The sequence below is a fragment of the Acinonyx jubatus genome, chromosome A3, assembly GCF_027475565.1.
Source record: "Acinonyx jubatus isolate Ajub_Pintada_27869175 chromosome A3, VMU_Ajub_asm_v1.0, whole genome shotgun sequence".
NCBI classification, from domain to species: Eukaryota; Metazoa; Chordata; class Mammalia; order Carnivora; family Felidae; genus Acinonyx; species Acinonyx jubatus.
Genome location: NC_069388.1, coordinates 54,417,210 through 54,437,738, shown reverse-complemented (window position 1 = coordinate 54,437,738; position 20,529 = coordinate 54,417,210). Strand labels below are relative to the sequence as shown.

The window sequence follows — 20,529 nt, the reverse complement described above, 5'->3', positions numbered from 1 at the left end:
TGACAGTGAGCTCCAGAAGCTAATGCTATTCAAGACCGGAGAATGAGTGCATGCTGACGAGATCATACCACCCGGGCCTCGTGCGCCTGTGAGGAGGGCCAAGGAAAACATTGCTTCAAATCCCCTTGTGTGCCACCTTTCAGGTGGTGACTTGGCCACACTGCTCTGGACTGTCAGCTATTTGCTTCCCCCTGCCTCCACTCCACAGACTTCGTCATGTGCAACCCAATGGAGCCTCTTCTTCTGTCCCCTTGGCTGGCCTCTGCCCTCCCTTCCCGGAGCTTCCCTATCACCCATGAAGCATGAGACAACTCCAGCGAAACTCCTCTCCCAGCCATGCTCAGCCCAGAGGTAAGACGGGGAAGTAAGGGGGTGTTAATGTTCCACGAGGAAAACCGTTCACCAATCGGTGGTTGGCACTAGCCAACAAATTCTTTTGTCATCTTCCTTCTATTAGTCCATCCTGAGACCTCATGGTTTATGCTCTGGGAGGACAGTCCCTGTATTGGGTCCCCGTGGCTGCTATAACAAATTGCCACAAATGTGATGGCTCAGAACAACAGACGTGGATTATTGCAGAAGTCTGCGGTCAGTACTGCCGAGGGGCCAGTAGAGGCTGTGCCGCTTCCAGAGGCCCTACCGGGGGGTCCCTTCCTCATGGATTCCAGCTTCCAGTGACCGCCCACATGCGATCGTTCTAGAGTGACCCCATCACTCTAACTCCTGCCTCCCTGATCACACTGCCCTCTCCTCCGTGTGTCAGATCTACCTCTGCCTGTGCCGCCATCTTATAAAGACATTTACAATCGGATTTAGGACCTACCCCGATAACCCAAGGTGATCGCTCCACCTCAGGACCCTTAGTCACATCTGCAAAGCCTTTGGCACAGTCGGTAACATTCACAGGTTCTAGGAATTAGGATATAAGACATTTCTCTGGAGGCCAATATTTAGCCTACCACCTTCCCAAGGACTGAGCAATCAGTTACGCCACACACCAAGTTGGGACCACATCAATAACACACCCTTGTATTTGCTCCTTTCGTCTCAGCCTCACCACCATTCTCCCAAACCCGTCCCATTCTGGGACTGACCTCTCCACTAAAGAGACAGCACATGAAATTCTTCCTCAAGTTCCCCTTCCTGGGGAACTCAAAGTAATACGTGTAAACCATCAGGAACATGGCACACATTAGTGGTAGTGACAGCGGCTGTAGTAATATGAGAGCGGTTCCTATGGTTTTCAAGGAAATGTGACTTTTTTCCAGAGCATTGTTTAATCACTTAAAAATAGGCTATACACTGAGGAAATGGAGGTCATCTATTCTGGTGGGATTTTACACTGTGTTGAAAGATTTATTTCCCCTCTACAAAACATTTCCACCCTAATGACAATTATTCAGGAGAACACCTGCTAAAAGATTAGAATTAGAAAAGGAAGGGCTTTCGCGCCGCAAATGGAAGAAAATTCACTCAATTACAGGGAAGTTAAATAAATTAGTTAATGCTTACAAATTTCTCACAGTTATCTGAAAAGTGTTACCTGTATCACTACTAAGACCTGCTATGAATATGTTTTTTGTGTGCTGAACCAAATTACGTTTCTTAAAATAGCAGCAGCCTGGGTCCTGGGACCATCTGAGAAGTAACATGGTTTCGTTAATGAATTACAGAAGCAAATACCACCCCCCCCAAATTCAGTTGTCAGGGCTGTGACTGACTTATGGGATGGGAGGGGGAGGAGAATAAGGCAGAATTTTCTACTGTACCTCTCAGAGGTCTTTACAGGTGACAATTCTCCAATGGAAGATTCTGGAAGGTTTGTTTTTTTTTTTTTTTTTTATGAAGCAACTTCACTGGCACCTTTGCTTCAGAGAACCATAGACTTAGGCTCGCGGATCAACCTGGAAAAAAAAAACAAAATACAAGTAGCCCACAACACTGGATATTAAGAAAATATTGGCAAATTTCCCTGTTTAAATAGCAAGTATCAAAAACAGAAACTTTCAAGAATTTCACTTCTCTGACCATGACAAGGCAAACTTAGTATTTTGGTGGAAGCTGCTTCCTCTGGGCACATTTGATAATCATCATTTCAAAAATTACAGGACACATCATTGAATGAATACAATCTGAATGAAGGCTGTATTTAAACAGTGTGGTAAAATAAGTCCACATCTGGCATGTTTAATTTATGTCACTTAATTGGACAATTCGTATTTGAAAATTCCTCTGATCTGGAGGCCCTTGGACTTTATATACAAAATGTTAACTTGCAAATCTTCCAAACCTAGATGGTCTGCAACCGTTAGTTGCTGGTACAATCTGCTATCAACATTTCAGCATCTCTCTCTTTGCTTTCATGGTATATACACACACATAAATAGTACACACACACGCACACACGCACACACACCATAAAAGAACATGTCAGGCTGTTGAATGACAGGATTGCTCTTCCTTTTCCAACCCATCTACTCTTTTGTTCTCCATATCACAACTAAGGGCCAGCCCGTTGGGCAGGACAGAGGAAATCGAGAGAAGAATCTGTATCCTTCTGGAGGATTCTCATCACAATGATTTAAGAACAAAATCATTCTGAGAGTCTTCCAACTTTTCTTTACATAGTCCTCACTCTCCCTGAAAAATTCAGCTCCTTTTCCATTCATAGCAGGCTTTTAAATAATATTCAGTAGTGAACGAGTGAATGAATGAATGAATGAATGAACGAACGAAAGAACTGAGCCTTTCTGAAGCCATGGAAAGAAACAGGCTGTAAAGAAGCATATGGTGGGGGCGTCTGGGAGGCTCAGTCAGTTAAGCGTCCAACTTCGGCTCAGGTCATGATCTCACGGTTCGTGGGCTCAAGCTCTGAGTTGGGCTCCACACTGATTTGAGGAACCTGCCTGGGGTTCTCTCTCTCTCTCCCTCTCTCTCCGCCCCTCCCCGACTTGCACTTTCTCTGTCTCTCAAATAAAGTAAAATTTTTAAAACAGCATATGGTATGCTGTAAAGAATGGTGACTTAAATCAGGAAACCTAGCTTCCAGCTCCTCTAATGGCTTAGCACTTGACCTGGGGTAGGCTATCTGTCTTGCGTCTTCACAAGCCAAACAGAAATAACACTTACCCTGATGTTTTCCTATGTCACAAATACAGCATCTTACGGTTTAGAGACTCACATTCTCTCACTTGACCCACTCAATGACCCATTAGTGGCAAAGGGTGCCCAACTTTTGGCCTGGAGGCAGACCTCCATAATGTTGACCTCCATAAGGTCTTGAAGTAGTTAATAAAAGTGAACTCCAAGCCAGAAGTTTCAGCACCTTCTCCTCCATGTAGCAGACAAAGGAAGAGCCCAGCCGTGATCAGTGACTTGCCACTGAGACAATAATGACAGAGTCTTTTCTCAACCATGACTTCCGGCCCCAAATCTGCGTCACTTCCTGCTGTCCATACGCCCAGTACTGAACACCCGTTACATCAGCACATTCCCAAAGGCCCTCAGCATTTCATCAGATGAGAGCTGCTATCCGAATGCCTATGAATACATTTGTCAGCATGGAGTAGCTATTTAGAAGATACTCAGCGAATTGGATAGACTACATCAAGAGCCAGCACCCTTTTTCTGTAAAGAACCACAGTCAATTCTTTCGGTTCTGTAGGCCATGTGGTCACTGTCGCTACTACTCCGTGTTCTAGTGCAAAAGCAGCAACAGGCAATCCGTCAACAAATGGGCGTGCCTGTGTTTCAATAAATCTTTATTTACAAAAGACAGGCAACACGTCAGCTTTAGCCCGCAGGCCTCCTTCCTTCGTTTGCCAAACTGTTGGACGACATCAACTTCCAGAACCATCTCGATGTCAAAAACATTATTTTAAAACCTCCTTTTAGAAACGGGGTCCTGACAACCCTTGATGAACACATACATCCAGGCCACCTTTGTCCCTCTTCTTCCAGTGTCCTCTGAACAAACACCAACTGGCATGGAGCATTTATCCTTCAATTGCAGCTACTCTGTAAGACAAAGCAGGGGCAGAGATTAAAACCAGACCCCCAGTCTTTGTGCCATACCCGGCATATCAAGTGCCCCTCTTCAAATTGTACCGAGTTCACTGTCTACCTAATAGAGAAAATAGAAGCACTCTTTCACTTAATAGTCTTTTAGTAAGGGTCTGGGGGGTGGGGGACAAGGTTTACTAAAGGCCCTTATAAGATGCCGGCTGAAAGGAATAATACTCCTTGGCACCACAGAATCTTTTTCATGTGAAGCTACATGATCACTTTTCATTTTGTTTCTCAAGCACCCCATGGCACCCATCCATGTATTAGGCTAATAACTGCATGAATCTAGTTAAAAGGAACCAAGCAATTATTTTAATTAGAAGAGAACAAAAATAACACTCCTGGATTCTGTTTTAAGGGGCAAGAAGGAAGTAGTCAGGGTTCAAAAAGATCCCACAAAATATTTTTGTGAAAGGAAAAATAATTAAGGCCAAATTTAGAATGTACTTGCAATAAATGGGCCAAATAAAATGAATGGCCCCACTGTGCAACTAAAACCCATTCATATATAAGAGCCCCAGAAAGTCCATTTTTACGTGATACCATTTTGAGGGTATAGCCAATTTTGCAAAGTGAAAGTGAACGTCTAGTAGAGACTTTAATGATCCTTGTGAATCTCTTACACAATTTCTTATAGAGTTTCTGTGTAAACTCTTTTATTAATAAGAGAAAAGGGGAAGGACATTGGTCAATTTGCCTTTCAAGTAGGATTATTTTTTTTTTTCATTTAAATTCTTGGAGGAAAGTGTTCAAATTTGGTTCTCTGGAAAAATCTCTCTTTATAGAAAATCCTTGTTACCAATCCATTCTAGAAAAAGCGAATTCCATCATAAGAGTCTTAATCAGATGAACCGCAATCAGTCATTCAGGAAGAGATTGATATCTGCAGATTTTCCATAACCTTTGCCTTCCTGCCTCCCTTCTAGTCATGGCATTTGGACCATTTCATTCCATCTGGGGCTTCCAAAAAAAAGACGGAATGAAACTCAAACCAGTCAACTAGTAAGTGCTGTTCCTTCTGTTTAAGTCTATATGTGTTTATTGAACACCTGCTATCATCCAACACAGAGTGAGTTATAGATGTAGGAATAACTAAAATCTGGACCCAGCCTTCAGGAAGTTCAGAGTCTAATCAGAGACAGAGGCATGGATGAGAAGGAGACCATGCAGCTCCAGCTGGGTGGGATCAAGGGTCTCTGGCCTGGGTTGATTGTTAAAGAATGGACTGCCCGGGGAAAAGCCACGGACAGTCCATCCCCTGGGGCAAGATCAGCATACACAAAAGCTGGGACACAAAGAACCCTAGGGGAACACTGGGAACTGCAGCAGACAGAGCCTCCGGAGTGTGAGGCAAAGACTGAAGAGGAGAATGGAGCTGCTGGAGAGGCAAGCAAGAGCCAGGTCATAGGAGAAGTCGTGTGCCATGTTCATGAGCCCGGACTTCCCCTCATAGAGCAATGGAGAGCCACGGAGCAATTTTCAACATGGACTTACAGGCCAGCTGCCCATTTTAGAGTGAGCACTTGGACGGCTGGAAAGGGGATGAAATGGACACTAGGTGCCCCACAAGTGCCATAGTCCAAGCAAGAGGTGATAAGGCCTTGAACTTGGACAATAGCCAAGTAGGAATGGAGAGATGGGGTCAGGTATGAGATATACAGTTTAGAAGGAGATTAAAATTAAAAAAAAAAAAAACCCTCCATGGAACAGTACCTGAAGGGGCCAAAAGCAGATGAAATTGGCTTTGAAGGTTCTCGGTGGGAGCAGGTGTTTTATCTGAATGTTGGTCATATGTCCAAAAAGCTTCTCATCTCATAGGCCCTCCTTTAAACCCAGGATGAGCTGTGATCGTGGGTTCTAGGATTGAGATGGAATAACAGATTTCGGCCCTGGGCACACGAGCAGGCTGTCAGTGCCCACGGAAAACTCCCAGAAGATAGTGGAACCTCCATTTTCTTCCCCAGGCAAACTCACACAAAACCAGTCTCCTGCTGCAAGTCTAAGTTAACATCTACAGAAGCCTGGAATGAAAGAACATTGTGGTGAATACTTACTGTGCTGGTTATTTTTATGCATCAACTTGACATGGCTAAGAGATGCCCAGATACCTGGTAAAACATTACTTCTGGATGTGTCTGTGAGGATGTTTCTGGAAGAGACTAGCGTTTCAACCAGTAGATGAGTAAAGAAGGTCACCCTCACCAGTAGGCATCATCCAATCCACTGAGGGCCTGAATAGAACAGAAAGGCAGAGGAAGGGTGAATTTTCTCCTTGCCTCAGCTGGGACATCCACCTTCTCCTGCCCTTGGGCATCAGAGCTTCTGGTTCTTAAGCCTTCAGAATCCAACTAGAACTTACACAATTGCCCTCCACACACATCCCTGTGATTCTCAGGCCTTCAGACTTGGGCTGAGTTACATGATCAGCTTTCCCAGTTCTCCAGCTTGCAGACAGTAGATTGTGGGACTTCTTGGCCTCTGTAACTGTGCTGTCAATTCCTATAATAAACACACACACACACACACACACACACACACACACACACACACACTGGCTCTGTTTCTCTGGAGAACCTAATGATATACTTAAGACAAACTACATATATTTTAAATAACTATATTAGATTAGACTTATTTATGTTTTAATTTTTTTAAAGAATATACAGAGGACGCCTCTCCAACTCGTTTTATGAACCAGCTAAACCTCGATAATGCACCTGACAAGGGTATTACGGTAAAGGAAAATTACAGGTAAATTTCAGGCATACTCATTGTTGGAAAAATTATCAAAACACGCTGCAATACTTCAAATAAATAATATATCATAAGTACATTGGGTTTAGTCCAGAAATGCAAAATGGGATTAACATTCAAAAATTTATTAAATAATTCACATTCTAAAAGAATAAAGGGGGGAGGAAGAAATCATATGATCATTCTATAAATAAGTGAGTACTTAATTTATGACAAACAGATTGCTTCGGTGTACTGGGCAACGAAGTCTTTTTCATTAATGGTACAGAGTAAGTAGATATCATGGAGGAAAAAACAAATTTGATCCCAACCTCACACCACAGGCAAAAATCAATGCCATGTGGATTATAAATCTAAACGTGGAAGGTAAAACAATAAAGCTTCCAGAAGACAGTATAAAAGGATATTTTTATGGCCTTCAGATAAACAAAGCTCTCTTAAATAAGACATAGACAGCACTAACTATAAAGGAAAATATTGCAAAAATTAAACTACATTAAAATTAAAATCTTCTATCCATCCAAAGATACCATAAAAAGAGTGAAAAATCAAACTCAGGGTGGTATAAGATATTTGCAATATATATGAATAAAAAAGGATCACATCCAGAATATATAAGTATCTCCTACAAAACAGTAAGAAAAGATGAAAAACACAGGACACCTGGGTGGCTCAGTCGGTTAAGTGTCTGACTTTGGCTCAGGTTATTATCTTTTGGTTCATGAGTTCTAGCCCAGCGTCTCTGGCTCTGTGCTGACAGCTCGGAGTCTGGAGCCTGCTTCAGATTCTGTGTTTCCCTCTCTCCCTGCAACCCCCCCCCCCCCACAACTCACACTCTGTGTCTCTCTCTCAAAAATAAACACTGAAAAAAAAAAAGAAAAGATGAACATTGCAATGGAAAAATCACCAAGACCCTTGAAAAGCCCATTCACAAAATATCCAAATGGCTAGTGTACATGGAAAGATACTCAACTTATTAATAATCTGGGAAATGAAATTAAAACCATAATGAGATTCAAGTACATACCACCAGAATGATCAAAATCAAAAAGAGGAAGAATACCAAATGTTAATAAGGATTAGAGCAGCGGATCTCTTGCCCACTGCTGGTGGGAGTGGAAACTGATACAACCTCTTTGGAAAACGGACATCATTAAAGCTGAGCACAGCCATGCCCTACTACTTAGTAACTTTCCCCTTAGTCTATCTACCCAAAGAAAACACACGCACACCCATCAAAGACGTGCATGAAGAAGCTTACAGTAGCACTCTCTGAGAGAGCCAAAAACGGAAAACAACCAAAATAATCATCAAGGCTGAAATGGGTATTGATACAATCGAAGGAAATGAAACAAGGAAAATAGGATTGCACCCAGCAACACAGATACAACCCATAAATACACCTGAAGTTGAAAAACAAAAACAAAACAAAAATCTGTGGTGTTAGACATCAGAAGAGCGGTTATCTTTAAGGAGGAAAGGGGAGACCCATCCTAGGGGCCATCGGACACGGTGGCTGTATATTCTCTTTCTTGTCCTGCAAGGTGATTATGGGTTGTGTTCCCTCCAGGATAGCATATTGGGTCCCATGTTCCTGCTCTGTGTAATCTTCCATACATGGAACCCCAAGAAAACTTCCCCAAAACATTTCAAATATTGATTTCCATTCCTTCGGTGAAGTAAATGGAAGCACTAAATATTATCGAACATCTTTATTAAAATCAATCAGTGGCTTGTTCTCACCTATGGTCAGTGTATTCTCCAGATGTCAGTTACAGAGCAGAAAATAAGAATCACACCTAGCTGGACTAGGAAGGAGAGAATGCCTTCTCCTCGAGGGAAAATGAATAAAACTGGGTCCCTTCGCAGTTTAGCTAAGAGGTAAGTGATGTGTAAGAAGAAGAAAAAAAAAAAGTTAAAGGTCCAACGTAGAAAATAAAGACTTAATGAAGGTGCTCCTGGAGGCTCATACAATTCTAGCCTTATATAAAGCAGGATTAAAAGGTAACAAATTTAGGCTGGCTACAAGGAAATGTGTTCTTATGAAATGTGTAATTAACCTGCAGCCAATGGTTTTAAGAAAATCCCACTCCTCCTTCAAAAAAAAAGAAAAGAAAAAAACACAAAGATTAGCTATTTATAGCAGCCAAAGCAGCATCCGCAGTTACACTGCCTAATATTGTATTACAAAGACTCCCCTGCTTCCAGGCAAAAACCGATAGCCAGCTGGGGTCAGGAAGAAAATTTCCCCTTTGGTGTAGTATTTCACAGCTCTGTTATCGAATATTGGACAATTCGCGGGCCTGCGAAGGTATTCGCACCCCCGTTTGGGGAGCCTGCCCTGGGATCCACGATACTGCAGGGAAACAGCCTATTGTTTTAATTCTGGATGGCAACACCTGTAGAGCTGTATTTAGGCAACACCTTGCGTTTCCAAAAGGTAAACACAATGAACATAATCAAAATTGGCCCAACACTACTGTTTTCACATCAACAATCTATAAATATATGGAAGAACTCAATATACGTGTGAAATAAACAGAACAGGCATACCTACACCGAGGTAATTCAGAAGACAGCTCTATAATTTAGCAGCTTGGATTTCAATTGTTGCATTTTTAGGTACGAAAAACACAGATATTATTCATCAAAGTGATTGTCCTGCGCACTTGTATACCTTATATAATTTATTTTTTCAGGGCTTTTTACTTCAAAGAAATCACTAGCTAATGACATTTCAGACTTAAGAAATTTTTCTGATAGCACGTTGGAATTCCCTCAGGGACAGGATTGTGAATAAGTGGATTTTTTTAAAGATCATTAACAGATATTACAAACCAATTCAAACGGAGCATTTTCCTTGCAAATTACCTTTAACTTTTAAAGCCATTGGAAAAAAAAAAGACAGTGAGTGATTTAATTTACTTAACCTGTCTGCGAATTGCAGCTTGGTGCTGTACCGGCGACTGCATTTGCAACCAAAAAATATCTCTAACTATCTCTAATAGAGATATTTTTCTAAATTATCGCACTCGATGAGTGATATCTCAAAAGACAGTAATGTTTATTATTTTTTTCATTTAGCAAGTTTCCCTGGAATTGGGAATTTTATTTTATTGATATGCCTAAAGTAAAAACAGAGCCCTGCACTGTCTATATCTGTTGCTTAATTGAAACTCTCTGGTAATTAGCAGGTTTATCGTTTCCTGAGTGAGTGGATGGTGGTGCTTTGGTGGTAGATTGTGGGTTTTGGGGGGGAGGGGGTGGCCTTTTTATTTAATGATCAAACCATAGTTTCTGGGCTAAAGAGCTAATATTTGGGGGTGAGAAGCACCTTTATTCTCCACGTATATCAGGTCTGATGCTTCCTTGCATCAACACCCCGTTGTGTATGTTTTCCATTCAAAGAGCTCCCGGGGACTTCAAAGGGAGTTGCCTGCAAGGACGGTCTACGTGGGAGTCCTGAAAGGCTCCAGAACAGGCCAAGAGCAGGGAGAAACCTTGCCAAGACTAGCTCACGCTGGAGCCCCCAAACCATGTCACAAAATTAAAGGATCTCCCCTGCCTACGCCATCCCACAGCGCACGTGGGAAATGTCCCCGGGCTTGCCAAGCACTGTGCTGGCTTCTCGGGCTACTACTTATAAATATTTGATGAGCAGCGCTCCATTTATAAGAAAGTATGTTAATAAGAATATTCTTTGAAATTGGAGTCCAATGCAGGCTTTAAAAAGGCTCATTGTTGGAGGTACTACAGATTTCCTTCTTTTCCCTTTTAAAGTGCAAAGTCAGCTTACCACAAACCAAACAAACAAACAAGAAAAAAAAAAAAACCCTCACATCCTTTCGGATGTCCCATCAACGACAACAAAAAATGGGTAAGACTCTACAGGATGTTCTATTTGGGGAAGTCTTGGTCAAATGTGGGGGGATGAAGGAACATAGAAACCAGTATTTCTTGAGTGTCTTTTGTGTGCCAGATGTTTAAATTCTCCCCTTTGAGTCCACACCGATATATTAGGAGGTAAATGGTATTACGTCCATTTTAAAGATGGAAAATGGCCTCACAGAGAACCTACAGGGTGTCTATTCCAAAGCCCCACATCGGTAAGTGCAGAGCTGGTCTGGAAACCAGATCTACCTGACCTCAAAGCCCCTGTTTGTTCTCTCCCTCCTGCTAGCTTCCGCGTGCCTGCTGGTTTCACAGGGATATGGCCCCGTCTTTTCTCACTTCGCTGGGATGGTTTCCTCATCTGGAGGAAATAAATCTAAATGGGAGTGATTTTTCATGTAACAGAAGTCAAAACCATAGCTTAAAAATAAAATAAAATAGAAAAAAAATAGAATATAAAATAGAATAGAATAGAATAGATAAAAAATAAAATAAAATAAAATAAAATAAAATAAAATAAAATAAAATAAAATAAAATAAAATAAATAAAATAAAATAAAATAAAATAAAAGACATTTTCTGACCCTGGAGCATCAATCCGTTTATTTATTTTGCAGTCACTCAGCAAATCTTTACACATGCCGAGTTGAAACTTAATGTTGCATTATTATGTCAGATTTCTAAGCACGCTTGACCTTGCCTTTGTACTGAGGATAAAATCAAACATACAGATATGGCCCACATATAGGACCAGGCGTGACCTGATACCTGCTGGCCTCTCAAACCTCATCCTGACCAGCTCCCCACACTTGCTGCTCTCCAGACACACAGCCAACAGGCTGAGCTCGAGTCCCACCTCCTGGATCCCCCTTCTGCCAGCTACTACTCACCTGCAGGCCCCTTCTCTTCATTCCTGACTCGTTTTAAAGCATCCTCTCCTCAGGAAGACGTCCCATTACCTCCGGATCCAAAATAGGCCAGTCCTGATCTTCCCACCCTTTTTGGTTTCCTTCGGAGCCATCTTTCTCTCTGCTCGGTCCATGGTGTACCATCCGTCCATCTCCCCAACTCCAGTGTAGCTCCAGAAAGTCAGAGATCAGCTCAATCTTGTTCCCCTACTCTGTCCCCAGATCACAGGACAGTGGAACATGAAAGACATAGGAAACAGGATTGCCTTAAAGCAGCTTTCCCTGATGTAAAAACAAAAAGTCCCAGTCAGATACTTCATTTCATGGCGGCAGTGGCAGCCCTTGAACTCAAGTTCTCATTTTTCCTCCTGCCCCAAGCTCAAGTTCTTTCTCCTGCAACGAATCCGTGCCTCCTCCCTGCCAGGTGGCAATGCTCACCTGATCTGGAAAGGCGGCCTATGTTTACTCCCAGCCTGGAAAGGTCTTACCTGTTGGCTAGAGTCCTGCCTGCCAAGAAGGCACGGCTACCCCTGTCATCTAAGTGTGACGTGCCAATGAGCCCAGCACTCTGCGGGGCCCAGGTGTGACGGTCAGGGACTTCCAGGGGTTCCTCTGTCCGAGTTAGCAGGGACTCCGGTGACAGCCCGCTCCACTGCCTAACAAATCCCCACCCATGCTGCAGTGACAGGGCCAGGCCACACGCACAGCAGACGTCTTTTTAGTCTCAACAATTTTTTTTCTTTACTCGATCATTTACAGATTAGAGAATTAATACGTATCTGTTGGAACCAGTGAAGCAACACCTAAAAACGCGAATAAAAGCAAAGATAATTCATCCTCCCTGTCTCCCCTCATTACCACTCTCTGGAGATGACCATGGGCATGCATGTATATGCCTGTAACTATGTATTTTATATATGCGGTAAAATATATATATATATATCATATATATAGTAATATGCATACTATATGTATAGTATATGTATTGCATATTACTCTATACACATACACACTATATATATATATACCAGGTATATAACATATTAACATATTTATAATTATATATATGACATATTTATTTTAATTAATTTATTGTTTAGTGTTTTATTTATTCTTGAGAGAGAGAGAGAGAGACAGAGCATGAGCGAGGGAGGGGCAGAGAGAGAGCGGGACACAGAATCCGAAGCAGGCTCCAGGCTCCGAGCTGTCAGCACAGAGTCCGACGCGGGGCTGGAACTCACAAACGGTGAGATCATGACCTGAGCAGACGTCGGTCGCCCAACTGACTGAGCCACCCAGGCGCCCCATAGGACATATATTTATATATATTATTTTACATAACTGGGGAAATATACATGCTGGGCAATTTTAGTGCAGTATTTTACCTTTAACTAATTACCACTTATTTCTGTCTGTTGTTCCCTTTCCCAGATGTGGTTACTCCCAGGACTTACAGGAAAGCACAGGTGTGCACCTGCCAAAAGATGACATCTGTGGGCAGTGGCACCGGCCGCCCTTTGTGTTCTAAACACACCTGGCCTGGTCACGCTGGACTGGAGATGAGCCTTCAGAAAAGTGGCACTGCTGATGTTTTGTCTCTTCCGTGGCTGGTTTAGGGACATCTGAGGAGATGCCTGCACCCCAGCCCCCAGGGAGACCGCGGAGCACCCCCGGGGCACGATCTCTATCGTCTCCTATAGCTCCCGGGCCCATCTTGCTCCCTTTTGTTTCTAATTGGCTCCCATGTGGAGCTGCCGGTCCCTGTCTTATCTCTGACCTTGTCTATTCCCAGTGACCTTCTCAAGGTAACAGATCTTCAGGCCAGGTCTTCTTTCCCTTTCTTCACAGGTGTCCCTCCCTGCCCTCTCCTCTGGCAGAGCTCACGCAGGCCTTCATTGGTACCCATTTACTCAGCCCATTTGTCGGCAGGTACCATTCCCTCTGACCCTCACCCTTCCGGGTCACCAACCTGATCAACATATCTCTGTATCGCTTTGTAGGTTTTAAGCTTATTCGAATAGATTGCTTCAACTAATTCTTACAATAACCCTGTGAAACAGAGAGCAGTAAGTCTACTGGCCCCCAAAACACATAGCTCTTCAAAGATGTCAACAGTCAACTTGCAAAGCAGGCATTAAAATGGCCACATGAAAAAATACTCGGTTCCACTACTAATAAAGGAGATGCCAAGTATACGAACATGGATATCTTTTGCCTGTGAATCAGCAAACACATAAAAGAAAGATAATACCGTTCAAGTTCAAGGGAGCAAAGTGGTTGTTCGCTAGATTGTTGCAGGCGGGAGTTCATATCGATGCTACCTCTCTGACCCATAACTTGCCAACACATAGTGAATTAGAAAACCACGGAACCATGCAATTCCTCGTGTAGGAATTCGTCCCAAGGAAATAAACAAAACTGTGTAGAAAGTTTAAGCGACAAGGAGATTTTAATATGTGACTGATTAAGCTGAAGCCCAGTCATGCAATAAAGTGCTCCAAAAAAAATTAAAGATAACAAGCGGAAGAGTGTATAATATCAATATATAATATTATGCAAAGATTTTTTATAGGAGTAAAAACAAGATTACACAATAATATGTATTGTCTGAGTCCCGTATAGATGACAGATATGCATACAGATGTAAATATCATGCACCCCAAAATGTCAAGAAAGGCTACTGATATTTATTCTCTGTTTTCTAATTTCTTTCCCATCAGCACGTATAATTTTGTAAAGACAAAAATAAAATTATAACATTTAAGAAACTGCCCCTGTTCAAGTGGAACCCATTGCATAACTGAATATTCAACAAATACTTAATTGAACTTCTAAATACAAAGCAATCTGCTAGGTGATAAGGGTGCAGTGGTTAAAAATTTTTTTTAATTAAAAAAAAAAAAAAAGGAGGTGGTCCCTTGCCTAGAGAAGCATATTCTTGGAAAATGGGAGAAAGCCAGTAAAGCCTGCTGGTTTCAACGGGGGGGAATGCCACCAGGCACAGCTGGAGCTCATTACGCATTATTCTTCCCTAAACCCAAGAAATGGCCTCGGAGGATATAAATGCACCCAGTCAGGCTTGGGAGAGATTTAGCCTTGGAAATGGACCTGGATCTGAAAAAGTGGTTTCTGGGAGTGGAAAATGGAGAGAAAGCAAGAGAGTGAGAGCCACCCCTGCTCTTCAAGCTCTTAGCTACTGTGTCTCCTGCCAGCCTGAGACAAAAGGCTGGAGTGGCCTTGGCTGTGGAAGAAATGGTCCCATGGGTTGCATGACTACAGACCTTAATGGGGAGGCCCAGAATGATCCGTCTTTTCAAGAAATGATTAGTGAAAACTCAACAAAATTCCCCTCAAGTGTCCCTCGAAGTCTGCTCCTCTCAGTCTGTCCCCACAGACGCCCCCTGGCATCCGGCTTCCTACTGTTCCTAGATGACACTCCCCCTTTAACTTTGTAGGATTGGAGCCACCTACACATACCAAACCTGTTTCCCAGCCCGAAAGCCTTCCATAGTCTGCAAAAAGTCTTTGCAGCCTCTAGGGTGCCATTTTGTTACCCCATGGGATCACTGTCATACTCAAGGCATCTGCTTTGAGTTGTTGTTTTTCCCACAAATCATGAAAAATCTGTGTTGATTCTTCCCCAGAAGGCCACTTGTAAGCAGTGTTCATTTAGAGACCTGGCTGGGGTTCAGAGGGGGACCATGGTGAAGGGAACCAGCCCTCCTGAGGACTAAACTCGTGATCTCATTAGCACAGGGTTCTAATCAACCGAGCCACTAGGCACATACCTCATTGAAGGCAGTAATTTGCTAAATGTTAATTCTTAGATTAACTACAGATGAGTAGAGTTCCACGGGGGGAAAAATGAGAGAGAATTTGTTAATTTGTGAAAGGAAATTTGGGTCATCAGTAAATGATTCCTTTGGTTAGTTTTAAGATACAATCCCAACGTCAGAAGATGATACTCATTGGGATCTACACCGCCATGATTTTTTTTTTTTATCAATATCTTGATCAGGAGAACTTCAAGGAAAAAGCAAATGGAGTCACGTCTGCACTTGCAAAAAAAAAACGTACACAACGATTTCCACATAGATCTCTCCATTGTTCCTTTTTCAAACTCAGGCACAAATGTTAGGTGGAAACATGAAGGAAAGGTTTCCATATATCCGAGGCAGAGATGGTCCTCCTGGAAAGGCTGGACCCCACTACCTTTGCCCCCCTAGAACTCTAATTCCTGTGGAGAAAAGACCCTCCCTCTGTGGGGAAGAGAGCCCCCAACCCACAGCCCTGTCTCAAGGCATGCTGTAATCCACCCCATTTTGCCCTCTCATCCCCCAGCCTCCTCCCTGAGGAGGCAGTTTTACAAATAGCAAATATGGTTTGGAACAAAGTTTTGACACTGACTCGGTATCCTGTGCTCATATTACATTTCTATGAATATTCCACCGACTTTTCAACTCTGAAGAACAAAGTTTCCGCTCTCAGGCTACATTTAGCATTCAGGCCATTTCAACTTCAGCTGCTCCCACCCTGACAGCGATCTTTGAAACTGATATGGCCTTGAAAGAAGCCAGAATAACTTTTAAAAATTATTAATAATAATAGGCTAGGTTCCCAGTCTTTGTAATCTTGTGGAAGAACCTCTGTGAGAAAGCACAGTGGGAATTGAATTGAATGTGTGCCCACGCTAGCTTTTCCATGGAAAAGCCTGCTTGCAAATGCATGGTTGTTTTGCAGGAGAAATTCTATGAACTGGAAGGGGATGGGAAAAACGCAGCCCTGCTTTTGCATTTATCACCTTTTGCCCCAGGAGCTTTAGGACCATCTTTAAACACCCAGGTCTCTGTCATTGTAAGATAAGCCCCACAACGCCTGGTGGAGAAAGCAAGCACGTACCAGGAGAACCCCAGCTCTGCCTCATGCCAGCTAGGGGCTGGTGGGAAAGTTAGGTATCCGCTCTGAGAGGTCAATTTCCTCACCTGTAAAATGATGATAATTATGGTTACTACAAAACGGTAACTGTCTCCACAAGAAATAAGGGACATAAAATTCTTTAGTCTATTGCCTGGAACACAGTAACTACTGATGGAAGCTTACCTGTTGCGGCTACTGTCTTGCCTCTTGAGCAAACATGACTATCTCAGTGTGATATGTCTGCATTCCAGAGACCCCTTCCCTTATAAATCCAAAGTAAAAAGTACTACGGTTGTCCATCCGTGAAGAAGACACTGATGACTGAAAGGACCACAAACGAAGCTTGAATAGCATACGCTCAGATCCAATAGCTAAGAGGGAGCAGCCCGAAATGAAGGTAGCGAGCCCCGATTCCTAAATAACGCCTTCAAAAATGTTTTCCTTTGAAAGCCATTATAAAATGGCATCAGAAACTTTCCCGACTAGCACGATCATGAAATCATAATTCTCTACGCCACAGCAAAATTTTAGTCAAACTTAGAGTCCCAGGAATTTCAAATTCTGTGTGTATTAAAAAAAAAACAAATTCACCAGCTCAAAGAAAATCAAACTCCACATATTTTTATCCGAAAATATAATCGGAGATGACCCCATTTTATATACAAGGAGCACTCCTATAAGCACTTAAGATGTTTACAATGGAAAACTTCCACTCAAGTTCAAGTTGACAGCTAGGAACTAAGTAAATAGAAACGAAATGGCCGAATAGCATCCACCTTACAGTTGTGGGCTCCATTTGCTACTTTAATCTCCAGCTGGGAATATTAGTTCAATAAAATAAATATTTTTAATTTCCTCAAACCACGCCAATGCACTTATCTATGGCTCACTTGAAAGATTTGTTAAGCAACTCCCCACTTCCTTAAAAGAGGATGTTTGATTTTCTTATGAAAATGAAGGAATGGACGTGAGTGCTCATTGTTTTAATGCTCCGAGCCCTTAATCACTTCCAGCTCTGATTCATCAGAAAAAATAGTGCTCTTGAGGGATTTTTTTTTTTTTTGGTCACTAAATATTGTCTTTCATTTTGAGATATTTATTCCTCACCAGAAAATGATACCGTATTTTTCCCCCTAATGATGAAGGATGAAAGATGGAGAGAATTCCATTTGGTGATTATTGGACCACGAAGAAGTAAACTGACTCAGAAAACAAATCCCCAAAAGAAAAATAAAACGTATTATGGGAGGGGGAAGCGTGGAATTCTTGGCAAACATTCAACTGCACCCAGGATTGGTAATGTGATAACGTCCTTGTTTTGTTAATATTTGGGGGGGACGGGAGTGAGGGAGGAGTAAAGCTCTAGGGTGTTAGCTTTGGGCTAGAATCTCTACTCTCCATCATTAGTTCAGCCAGCAAGAGTATTTACAGACACAAATGCCCAGAGGCCTCACAGAAGGTTGTAACACTACCCAGGCCACAGGCAAGGGTCCAAGATGCCATCCTTTCCTGCAAGGGGGAAGACGGAACCTTGATCTCCACAGTCCAGTGGTCAATGGGAATCACCTCCAAAAGAAGTCCACTCTGAACACCATCCGCACGGGCCTGGAGCATCACATCCAAATCAGAGCAGACAGGTGAATTCGCGAAGTGAGACCTGCCGATTGATTCTGCCAGATCCCCCTGATTCACTGGGCAATTGTCCCACTTCACTTCGGACTGGTGCTTCCAGTTTCCCGGTGCTGGTGTCTGAGCAGACTTTGACAGGAAAAACGTAGCCCCAACTTTGGAAATCGTGGCCACATCTGCATTCTTCAAAGGGCTATACCTAAGTGGTGTATGTGATAAAAGAGTTCAAGTCAATGCTACAGGAAGACCCCACCCCTTTCTGGAACCTGAAAGTCAGGGAGTATGGAATTTTTTAACGCCAGTTCTCTTTTAAGTTTAAAGGAGGAGAAAAAGTACCCCAGGAGGAAAACTGAAAGGGAAACAAACCAAAAAAAAGACCAACTGAAGGGGAGGAAAGAAGTTTAGTCCAAACCCGGCCCCCAAGGCCGTTCTGAGTCTCTAATTCTCTTACGTGACCTTTTTTTAATCCCTAGATTGTGAAATGTATAGGGAAAAAAAAAAAAAAAACAAAAGAAAACTCAATTACTCAACATCTTACCTAATTCTGAAAAGTCTCCTCTGTCTTCTCAGAGCCTTATCTTCCCTCCCCATCAAATGCTGATTAAGTTGATCGTGAAGATGTTGTCTTTTGATTACAACTTGCAAGGCACTTTCAATGGGAAGAAGGAGAGCTAAAGCACAGCTTAAGGGGTACAGTTCTCTCTGTGGGTACATTTCCACTCTTCACTATTATTTTCATCATGATCATTGTCACTGAAAGCGTTTCAACGTATCAATAGTCCTTGAAGCTGCTGCACTATAAGCTCCCAAGGATGCAGAACATTCGCTTCCTGGGGACTGCTGTGGAACATACGCGACGACACTTTTTTACCAATGCTCAGAAATGGCTGGGGCGGAGAAATTAGCCCTGGCAGTGCTAATCCCCAGAAACACAGACGAATTCCTTCCCTGTGTGATTACGCTCAGTGGATGATGAGGTGGTCATAAGCAGTTTGTTAAGTTCTCTCCTCTTCCTAGGCTCAGAGTAGGGTTGGACGTCCCTTCCAGGGCTTTGAAGTTCGGCATGGTCATGTGACTTTTTTGACCCATAACAGGTGAGAAATGGCAGGTGTCACCTCGGGCTGAAGCTCCAGCCAGGGCGATCTTCCCCACGTCCCCTTCCTCCTGCTGCGGTTGAGTGCAGAAACAGGTGCAGAGAGGAGCTGCCATCATTCTGAGACCCTATTTGTCTACAGCTGGTGGACACCTCTCCGTGACCCATGCTGGACACTCAATGGGATCAAGAAGTAAACTTCCAGGCAGGTGGGGGGATGGGTGAAGTAGGTAATGGGGGTTCAGGGGTGTATGGGCCACCTGGGTGGCCCAGACAAGCTGAGCTTCTGACTCTTGACCTCAGCTCAGATCATGATCCCAGAGTCATGGGATCAAGCCCCGCCTCGGGCTCCACATTGAGTGTGGAGCCTGCTTAAGATATTCTCTCTCTCTCTCAATTAAAAAAGTATATAAATAAATTTTTTAAAAAGAGTACTTGCGATGAGCACCAAGTAATGTATAGAAGTGTCGGATCACTATATTGTACACCTGAAACTGTGAGTTCATGAGAACTGAACTGCAGTTCATGAGATTGAGCCCCTCATCGGGCTCCACACTGACAGCACAGGGAGCCCACTTGGGATTCTGTCTCTCCCTCTCTGTCTACACCCCTACACTGCTCATGCTCACCCTCTCTCAAAATAAATAAATAAACTTTAAAAAAAAACTTAAAGGGGCGCCTGGGTGGCACAGTCGGTTAAGCGTCCGACTTCAGCCAGGTCACGATCTCGCGGTCCGTGGGTTCGAGCCCCGCGTCGGGCTCTGGGCTGATGGCTCAGAGCCTGGAGCCTGTTTCAGATTCTGTGTCTCCCTCTCTCTCTGCCCCTCCCCCGTTCATGCTCTGTCTCTCTCTGTCCCAAAAATAAATAAAAAACGTTGAAAAAAAAAATTAAAAAAAAAAAAAACTTAAAAAAGAAAAAAAAAAAAAGAAGAAATACACTCTTGTAGTTTTAAGCCACTGAGGTTTTGATGGGTATTTTCTACTATCAGGTAACCTTCGCTATCCTAACCAACATCGATGGCAAATAGCCAAACCTGGAGAGTTTAAAGTTACTGGTGGTCACATCAGAAAGAAGGAATGTAGGTCTTTCTGAGAATCAACCAAACCTTCCAGGTTTTCTGTTATTGAATCACTAACTCGGAGACATTCAATCGTTCCCTAGTGAAGATCCAATTGAGACAGAAAGTGCTAGGAAAAAAGGCATGACATGCCCTGTAAGCAAACGAAAGTCACCAGTCTCGTCCACACAAATTGCAACATAATTTGGAGCTC

At 42.9% G+C, this 20,529-nt stretch overlaps 1 long non-coding RNA gene across 12 annotated transcripts in view; it reads right to left on the bottom strand.

The window, feature by feature from the left end:
* The window catches only part of LOC106977962 (uncharacterized), a 107,948-nt gene that overhangs the window by 55,730 nt on the left and 31,689 nt on the right, over positions 1–20,529 (bottom strand). For 8 of the 12 annotated variants that reach the window (XR_003423846.2, XR_003423849.2, XR_003423851.2 and 5 more), the window contains exons 1-5: positions 11,601–12,100; positions 6,174–6,296; positions 5,779–6,086; positions 3,930–4,017; positions 1,770–1,904 (exon numbers count right to left, since the gene is read on the bottom strand). This is a non-coding gene — a long non-coding RNA (uncharacterized LOC106977962). The other 4 variants (XR_008289251.1, XR_008289246.1, XR_008289247.1 and 1 more) reach the window with 4 other exon arrangements.